Genomic DNA, 10,697 nt, shown 5'->3' on the forward strand with positions numbered 1-10,697 from the left:
CTTGTACTTTTTACCTGGTTGTCACAGTGCCAAACTCTGATTACAATTAAGAGGGAATAACTGGCCCAAGGTCACCAGATGACTTGTGCCTAAGGGAAGACTCGAATTTGGTTTCCCTGCTTCTAGTCCAGCACTTTAATCACTATTCTACATTGGCTTTCATTGCTGCATGTAATACATCCCATTAAAAGCACTGGTACCAATAAGCAAGGAAAAGACTATATTGCAGGCCTTTCAGAAATGATTTCAAAAGTCAATATTCCACCTACGCACATAGTTTTCTTTAAAAGGAACCGCTGTGTATTGTTTCAGGCACTTTTTTTTTTAAATCTAAGTTACCAAGTAGTTTTATTCCTCTTATTTTACCAGATTTAAAATCTGGTATAAGTGGTATGCTATGAAGCATTAGCACTAGCACCCCAATTTGAAATGGGAACAGAAGATGGAATAGAAACTGTAGCATGTGATGCTATAGCCAACTAACCATTTTAGATTGTCATTTTTCCAAGATTCACTGTTATATTAGGAAATGGAAGGTTTTCATAGAGACCATAGTTGAGGGGAAAAGAATTAACCTTATCCCAATTCACTGTTCCTCATGCAATATTCCCCATCTCCATCAATATTAATTTTGTATAACCAACAGGAAAAACACTGGATATTAATATTTAATGTACTTTGCATTGTTGAGAACAACTGAGATTTATTGGAAGGCATTTTTTTCCCCATAGATTCCTTCCACTAATACCATTAATAATAATAGAACGTTCTCAATTTCTTTGATAGAATCAAGGTTTCAGAACATCCTCCCATAAATTGGTAGCAACAATATAGAACAGAGATAACTAGCACCATTTTTTGATTTTACCTGGGAATATCTAATGGTTAAAGGATTTAGTGACAATCCAATATGAAGAAAGTAGCTGAAATGTCAGCGTAGCAAAATTCTTTCTGATTAAATAGAATATCAGTGGCATAATACAGCCAGTTCTTCTTCTTATTCCTTATTCTTATTCTTTCACTTGTTGAGAAACCTTTTCCCCTTTAGACAGTAATGGGAGCTATTTAATCAGTGATCTTCTCCCCAGCATATGTTATTCAGGAATTCCTTAATATCTAATTAATATGTTATTTATTTAGAAAATTTGTATAGCCGCCTACCCATTCACAGTGATTCTAGGTCAGGGCTGTCAAATTCCCAGCCCACGGGCTAAATGCGTTGCGCGCTGGCCACGCCCAGTTTAGTGACGGGGAAAAAAAAGTCCCGATATGTCATGTGATGCTGCCGTGATGACATGAGTTTGACACCCCTGCTCTAGGTGGCTTATAAACAATAAAAACACAATATAGAAAGAAAAAAGAATAACTGCCCACCCAACCTGTTACCTAGTTCAGACATGGTACTGGATTCTGGCAGAACATTTCTTAACAAAAGGGAGATGTTTATCTCAAATCATAGGGTGCTGGGTTCTATTCAAATAAGATAGTTATTCTGATGAGAAAACAGGCTGTTGGTTCCGTCAAATGAAAACAATGAGGCCTTGAATATTTTGATACTTTAAACACGAGACCTGAAAACCCAGAGTATAAAGCACCCTCTGCACTTCTTTTGTTAAATGTTCTGAGATTAGTAATAGAGAGAAATCCACCGATTCCTGCAACATGTTTGGGTTTTTAACCTCTCACTTAAAGTTCCTATTCTCTTCCTTCTGTATCATAGTGTCTTTGCTGCAAAAAAGCTGATCCTGTTCCCAGGTATAGTAAACTAACGTATGTTAGACATTTGTATCACATGCACTCACCCCCTGTCGATGAAGAGTAACCTTGAAGCGAATTGTTTATTTTATATGGGCCTCAAATAAGCAGGTGTCAGATGCTGGTAATTTTGGGGTGTCGATTAATCACAGAGCTCCAGTCAAATCGGAAATTACAATGTCCCTGGGCTGAAACCTGACACTGAAATACAAGGACAGGTTTCGACTCTGGCTTCTCCAAGCACATGGTTCTGTATGCTTCAGTAGGTGTTTAATGGCCTGAATTGAGAGAAAAAGCAATAGTGGATGCATCAACTGCAATTTTCTTCAGACTGAGATCTATGCTTATCCACAAGCGCAATAACAGAAGGCCTTCCTTTGAGGACAGAAATGATGTTAAATAAGCATTTGTCTGTCCAGGCAGGTAACTTGGTCCTAGAAAGAAATGTTGCATTGACCATTTCTAAATTTTTAAGAATTTGGTACCCTCATCCACAGGTAGTTCTTGACTTACAACTGTTCATTTAACAAGGGTTCCAAGTTACAATGGCCTTGAAAAACCCAACTTAGGACCCATACTTACACTTATGACAATCATACCACCTACATGGTCACATGATCTCAATTCAGGCACTTGGCAATGGGCTCATATTTATGACAGTTGTAGCCTCCTCCAGTTAAGTGATTGTAATTTGTGACCTTTTATTTTGCCAATTTCTTCCCATTGGGGGAAGCCTGATCTGCTCAACAAGCATGTGATTCCCCCAGTGACGGTCCTAAAAGCTATCATAAAATTGTGCCTGAGTTGACTTAAGCCTGCAATGATTTACATCAGAAATGATGGTCCCAACTGTAGTTGTAAGAATGACTATTTGTATTCTACTGTACAGTCTTAGCTACTTTAGGTACCTCACATAGTACTAGAGCAGGGGTGTCAAATCACGGACTGCAGGGCGGATGTGTCACATGCTGGCCTCACCTTCGCCCAGTTTAGTGAAGGGGAAAAAAAGTCCCGAAACGTCACGTGACGCCGCCATGACACCGCGAGTTTGACTAGCTCTGTACTAGAGAGATACTTGTGTCCTTAGCTTATTTAAGCCCAGATATCCAGTAGAATTGTTTTACAGGAATTACTTCCTTAAATGTTGAAAGTTTTGCTTGGAAGATCTAGAGGCTAATTCCATAACAACCCACTGGCACAGTGTCTTTGTATTGCTAAATGCAAGCTTCCAGGCGTTATTTGAATGGTTACCCTAAGAGTTGCTGGTGATGAGGATGCATAAGATGGCTTATCGTGAATCTGTTTATAAAACCAGAGCAGCTACAGCATTTCAGAACAAAGTTCTCTTTTCTGTACAAGAACCAGCACAATGAGCTCCTACACCAGATGGATCCAGCAGCAGTCCCTGTAGACACTGTGCTATAAAAGGCCTTTTCAGATAGTTCTAGGAAAACTGTCAAACCATATGTTGGCTCCTGAAGGAAGTAGGTGTTAAAGAAGATTGTTCTAGAAAATCAAGACAGCCTTATATGTTATTACTGCATATTGCAAGCTACAGTCCACGTTTTTGTGTGTTTTACAACCATAGGAGTCATTCTGTGTAGAATTAAAATAGCCCTAAATTGCATGCAAAATTAAACATATTAATTAGAAAATGCCTTCAAGAATATTGGCCAGGAGCTGAGCCATTTTAAATGATGTTTTATGGTTTCCTTTTATTAGTTTTAAGTAACTTGCCACTTCTGTTATTGTAAACACTTGGTAGAAAATGACACTTTAAAGACATATAATCACTTATGTGGGTGATTCACATCCAGCTGATGCACACAACTTAATTTATTGAAGGAGATATTGTGATTATTAGGAGTTCCTTTGTTTTTCCGGCCTCTTAAATTTCTGTTCTGGAAATTTAATGTGTTCTTTAACAAGTAATACTTCATGAAAGAATGTAGTGTATCTGGATTCAAGTAAACTGAAAGGATAATGTTATCAATAGGTTGAGGTTGTATTTTACCATTGGGCCTCTCTTCCCATTAGCTCTAGTGACAGTTACTATTCAGGTCTGCTAATCAGAGGTATATTCAGCAGGTTCTGACCAGTTCTGCAGAATCGGTAGTGGAAATTTTTAGTAGTTCGGAGAACCGGCAAATACTACCTCTGCCTGGAGATTTTACAGTATTCTTTCCTTGCCATGCCCACCAAGCCACACGCACAGAACCGGTAGTAAAAAAAATAATACTGTTTTTCTCATATAATAAGGCCGGGTCTTTTTTTTTTTTTTGAGCCCCCCAAAAACGGCTAGGCCGTCTTTTCGAGGGTGACTTAATTCCCCCCCCTTGCATCTTAGGGTGGGCAGCGACGGCTTGGATGTTGACCTCGGCGTTGGTGGGGCACTTCGTATCAGGGTCAATGCAGGCAGCACCATATCCGGGTGTGCAACAAAAGTACTTCCTAACAGCAAGCCCCCCCCTGCCATTTCCCCCCCATTTCACATGTTTTAATATAGGCCTTAATTTGGGGGGAGGGGCTTAATTTCATTTCATGCCTATAAAACATGCTGGGACTTCCTATTGGGGGAGGCCGCATTGTTGGAGAAACAGGGTAATAATCCCACCATTGTAATCAGTGTATGGTAGACTAATTTTGTTATAGAAGAGCTTTGACTAATTTGACTTTTCTGATGCTTCTGGGTTGCATCCTAGAAAGTTAACCTTAATTCCTATAACCAAAGATTCAAAAAGTAAGAATATAAGCAGGAGTAGGAACCACTTCTATCAACATACCATAGATGCTATGGTATGTATATAATATTCCTACTCCATATCCATCCACTAGGTGTTGAATAAGTAAAAGCACAATTGCAAGCTTCTGTTACTAGAGATGATATATAATGGTGTTAACCCTTTTTTGGAGTTACTTTATTGGCCTGGTATCCATAGCAGGAGTGACATAAATGTTTTAAATCTATTTGGCCCCTTCCTCTATTTCTGTGAACCAAGAAGGTGCTTTCTGTGCCAAATTGCTTTGGGTCCAAGTCAAGTTTTTTGGCTCGTTGCTCTCATAACCAATCTATCTGGCTTATCTCTATCAGTGATCTTATTGTATAGAGATGGTCAAAATTAATAGAGCTGTGAGGACCTTCTGCACATTGGACCAAGATTCAAAACCTTTGCTAGACCAATACTTGAATTCAGCTCTGCTGTCTGGAATCTGCACTGTATATCAGACATAAATACAATTGAGCGAGTCCAGAAGTATTTTACCAGAAGAGTACTACATTCCTCTGTTCGCAACAGAATACCCTACACCACCAGACTTGAGATTCTAGGCTTAGACAACCTTGAACTATGCCGGCTAAGATTGGACTTAACCATAGTACATAAAATCATATGGTACAATGTCTTACCAGTTAATGAATATTTCAGCTTTAACCACAACAACACAAGAGCACACAACAGATATAAACTTAATATAAACCACTCCAAACTTGATTGCAGAAAGTACGACTTCAGCAACAGAGTGGTCAATGCCTGGAATGCACTACCTGACTCTGTTGTTACATCCTCTAACCCCCATTCCTTTACCCTCAAACTAACCTCTATTGACCTTACCCCATTCCTAAGAGGTCTGTAAGGGGCGTGCATAAGTGCACAATTGTGTCTCTGTCTATTGTCCCCAATTATTAGTTCCTATTTCTTATATTTAAACTTATGGTTATTCTTATTTCTATTGTAAGTTTTTGGCAAAGTAAATAAATAAAATAAAAATAAATAAGATGTTAGAGGATCCTGCTAAGCTGTTAAAGTGAGTCTTTATTATATTCAGCCTCAGGTATGTGCTTATAATGATTTGTTATATTTTTCACTTTTTTTCTCCAAACTTTATTCTTTATTTGTATAAAATTCCAAACTATAAATATCACCAAAATGTAGAATAATAACAGAAAACAAAACAAGACGCTTTCTTCCCTAGCCCCTTTAAAACATTAACCAATTTTAATAATTTACAATACTAAATGATTAGGGTGAAAGCTAAAGATTTAACATAAAATATAAGCTTATAGATAGTTACCGATTTATAAAAAAAATATAGCATATATATTGGTACCTGGTACTCATTGTTAATTGGTTCTGGGAGGCATGGCAAATATAAAAAACAGTGAGTACCAAACACATTTTTCCCATAAGAAATAATTTAAATAAATTCAATATGTTCCTAAACCAAAGACCATGCAAAATTTTAGGGCAATATGTAAAAAGATATGGTTGTATATCATTACTTTATAACGAGAAAGGAACCTAAAAATTAATAAATATGTAGATTAAATAAAATAAAAACTTTGCCTGTACCGATGAGAAAAAAAGCGCAAAAATAACAAAATCACCACAGAAACTAAGCTAAGACCGCAAGGGAATGTGCACAGGGAAAGAGCTACCACATTACTAATGTGTGACTCTTTCTTTTGTTTGGAAAGGGTAGCAAAGTCATGAGGCAACTGACACTGTCAAGTTCTAACTTGCACATCAGGTACTACACGAATGATGAATAATACCAGGACAAAATTTTCTTGTTAAAATGAGTTGACTCCCAAATTCAATGAGTTTCAGAGAAGATGAGTACCAAGGAATGACTGTAATATTATATTGCAATCAAATAAAAAGAAAAGAAATCGAATGAAACTGCTGTATTATTATAAAAGAGTAGCCTCCAACCTTTTGGGCACCAGGGAGCTATTCCATGGAGAAAAGATTTTCCACAAACCGGAGGGATATGTGGTTTTGCATGCTGCTTGCTTCCCACGAATGGAGCTTCACTTGTTTGTGCAGCCCAGTTGCCAGTCCATAGACTTGGGGTGGGGTCCCTTGTTGTAAAATATCATAAAATATTATTGAAAAAGTAGATATTGATGCATCCTTTGCTTAGTAGGAAATATTGCCTTTTTTGATTTACAGAAGCCAATCCTTAATTTCTCAACAATTTTACTTTTCCAATTTGTCAATATAATTCTTTGGGCCATCTCATGCCTAGGACAACCAAAATTCTTCATAGACAATCAGATGACAGAAGTTTGGTATGCGCAAATTCAACCTCACATTAACATCTTTAACTCTGAAGGGTTTCTTCATAAATCAATTTTTTGTTCATTAAAAGTTCATATGACCACATCATATGTCAATGACCTTTCAATGTTTTTTTGCATTTCCAGCAGAGAAAATCCGATGTCCATCCTTTCAGGTACTGTGCATTATGTGAGGATACACATTTCATTCTAAATAGAATTTTCTGAATGAAATAGTTGTGAATGTGGCAATCGTACAAATTCTTTAAACAAAACAAACAAATAAAAAAAAAATTGCTTTCTGGTTCCATTTATATTAGACAAATGTTTATTTTTCAATTACTTTCCCATTTTCTTTTCCCTTCCCAGTGGAGCTACCCAAACTCTTTTACTGCTCCATCTTCCTTCTTTTTCTTCTTTTGGGCTAGAATGGGGGATGGGGCGTGTTTTTCATGAACATGTTTATGTGAGAAAGAATGACTGCTATGTGAAGATAAGGGGAGGAAAGAATGGATTTTTTGGGGGGGGGGGAAATCACACTTTTTTTTAGAAATAAAAATATCCTGAGAATCAATTGTACTCCAGATTCATTTAACCATTGCCCTTTTACCTAGTAGAACTAGCAACTGACTCATATATTGGAGATCAAATCAGACCTCAGTCCACATTACTTCTAGGTCAACCCACTTCCTGTTGGGCAAATCTTTAAAGAACAGGCTTGCATTCTACCATAAATATGCCCTTGATTTCATATGGTGTATTTCTAATAGTTTAATTATATAGGGGTATCAAACTGGATTTCATTTAGGGCCGCATCAGGGTTGTGTTTGACCTCAGGGGGCTAGGATGGGCATGGCCAACTCGACGTCACTCGTGTTGCGAGTGCCTGTGGTGGCCTGAGCACTCTGCCAGCGCCTGTGGCCCTCCCAAGCTGTGTTTTCACAGCAGAAGCACCGCGAAGAAGTCCTTCGTTGTTTCCAGGTCAGCCCCGTGAGGCAGATTTAAGTACTCTACAGGTCAGAAACGGCCCACAGGCCTTGTGTTTCACACCCCTGGTCTATAACTTCCTTTATTTCTAATAGTCATATTCAATTGTTTCAAGGTAATCCCAGTGTTTCACTGATTTGGAATGAGTTTACAGTTGAGATAAAGAGGGAGAGAGAAAATCCAAAGGAAGCTGATCAAGTTGGAACTGTCATCTGACTTCTGGCTGTGCTGACACTAGAAAGTGAAGGAGTGAACTTCAGACAATTACAAACATACCTTACACATGTACGAACAAAAAGCCCTCCCTTTACAATTTACAGACTGGTTGATAATTTACTTTGCTTGATTGTATAGTTTAGGCATTCTGTTTTTACAGTTAATGTATTTCAGTCACCCCATGGCAATGTTGTTACCTTAGTGAAATGTGAGGTCATCGTAACATGAGCCTGCCTTAATTTTGCAATGTGATGTTTGGGCTGCGTTTAAGTGGCAAGTCATGACTGGGTTTCTTTCAAGGAATTTTGTAGTAGATAAAATAATAAAACAGTAGACCCTCATGTTACAGAAGGAATCTCAAGTTGGGCTAATACTTGGAGACAAATCTATATTCCATTGTGAGTGAAACTTTATGACTTAGGTAAGGATCTTTGTTACTCAGTTTAAGTCTTCTTAACCATATTGGACAAAGTAAAAAAAAACTGGACATAAATTTAATATTTTTTTTCATTTCCAGGTGTTTGGGCAGTGTTAAGGAAATAGCCACATACTAATAGCTTCCCGCTTTTGTGAGCCATGTTTTGGAGAAATTGGGCTCCTCCAGATGTGTGGAAGTCATCTGCCAGAATTCTCATTGATAGTCACACCTGGAGGCATCTAAGGTTAGAGTTGGATCATTGATTAGATTCATTACGGAAGTAACACATCCACAAGATCCAGTAGAAAACTTGGCTGCCGAGATGGCACAGCAAATACATCCTCACAAAGCATCACTATGCTTAACAACTAAAAATAGTCAAATCAACTTTGATACCTGGGACAGAATATTCCACAAAACCTATAGCAATGTAACAAGTAATTGCTGCTCTTGCTTGTCATATCAAATATGCTGTATTGAGTGATGTCTTCAAACTAATGATTAATGATAGAACTAGTCCTATGTGCAATGTTATTTCAACACATTTTTAAAAAATTTAGTGTATGGCAAATACATTGACTTACAGTGGTTCAAATGTCAATGTTCAGTGTCCACCCAGCCATCCAAGTACAGGGTGGTCCATGTTGAAAAAAAATCAGACATTGGCCGGTGCAAGCTTTTGACACTCAGACACAATGTGATGGATATCCTGTTGAGGAACATCACAGTAACACTGAGGGGCAGAGACAAGATGGGCATTCAGAGGCCATTGATCTGTTGCCATGTATTTAGAGAGCCAGGAGTTCTAGAAAGATGTCTGACTGCCAACTGTCATTAACTGCCAATTCTTCAATGTAGTCTGGCTGCCAATTATTGCTGGTCATTTGGTTCACACTACTGTGTTATCCAGGGTGCACCACGAGGAGGCGAGCTAGCATCATACCCCTTCAATACAATATAAGGTATGGAACACAACTGCATGGTCTATATAAATTCATCTGTATGAGTTAATGAATTGTGCCTCTACTACATGTCTGCCTGCCTGCTTTTTATTGCAAATATCAGCTACTGTGAGTTTTGTGTATTTTCATCTCCCTCAGTCCAGATATATGGAATGTTTTAACTTGGTACTCCTTGTTCCCACTTAGTGGGACAGACTAATTTGAAAACAGATTGAAGAAGGGTATTTAAAAACAGATGTTATCTGGCCTTCTATAGAATACTTCCTTCTAGTCCTGTGATACCAATCAACCAATGGTATAAGTTATTACCACTCATTCTGTAAGAGAAATGTCCTAGAAGAAATTTTGCAGAGTGATTTAAATGGGATAAAAAGAATTTTGTTTTTGTAGATGAAAAAACAGACTTTGAAAGGGATCCATATACTAAAGATGAACATCTCATTGCGAGGTATATATGTATTAAAGACCGTATGATTAAATGGACAAAATACAATAGTATGCTAATCAATGGGAAAATATATATGGGAATCAAATATAAGGGAATATCAAATAAGTGTTGGAAAAATAAACAGTGTGAAAGTACTTTTTACTATCTTTAGCAAACATCTAAGAATGCCAACAGTTATTGGGACCAGATTTGTTGTTAGGTTCGGACGATACTAAAAATGGATATATAGATGAAACCAGAAGTTTTACTTTTAAGGATAGTGAATAAGCAATTTTTTTAAAAAAAGGGACTTCTTGCTTGAGAAAGATAAAAATGAAATTTTGATTTTAGAATTTGATGCTTAGATCTGTTATAATTACAAAAATATTGCCAATGCTTATTTTATTGTTAATTGTGTGTGTGTTATGTGTATGTATGTATGTATGGGTTTAGGTTTAAATTTAAGGTTATTATATTATGTATTGATTACTTAATTTTTATACTTTTTATATAATGCTTTTGTGTTTTTTAAACTTAGAGTAAGAGGTTATGTAAATATTTTATTATATATTTGCATTTCTACAGAAGAAAGAAGAAAAATCCTTTGTCATTTTTTTTCTTATAGCTTCTAAACTTTTTTCTCTTTTTGATCCTTGTGCCTTATATTTTTTTCCTTTTCTGTTATTTTGTATTTTATTATTTTAATTTAATAAAGCAGTTTTAAAAAGGAGAAATTTGCAGAATGTTCTGTCTATATCTTTTCCTTCCTTAATTTGAAATATTTTAATTTAGTACACTGTCTAAAACTTTCTTTCATCTTTGTACATCTATACCAGGATCCAGGAAAAATTAATCATCAAATAGTTTAATAAT

The 10,697-nt window shown here is 36.8% G+C and overlaps 1 long non-coding RNA gene across 1 annotated transcript in view; it reads right to left on the reverse strand.

Moving 5' to 3' along the window:
- LOC148130122 (uncharacterized) overlaps positions 1-10,697 on the reverse strand; it is a 33,313-nt gene that overhangs the window by 6,722 nt on the left and 15,894 nt on the right. Inside the window, exon 2 of the long non-coding RNA XR_015750271.1 lies at positions 1,803-2,033. This is a non-coding gene — a long non-coding RNA (uncharacterized LOC148130122). The remainder of the gene's footprint in view (positions 1-1,802; positions 2,034-10,697) is intronic.

The sequence above is a fragment of the Notechis scutatus genome, chromosome 6 (assembly GCF_049901735.1).
Source record: "Notechis scutatus isolate UNSWTSFEM ecotype Mainland chromosome 6, rNotScu1.2, whole genome shotgun sequence".
Lineage (NCBI taxonomy): Eukaryota > Metazoa > Chordata > Lepidosauria > Squamata > Elapidae > Notechis > Notechis scutatus.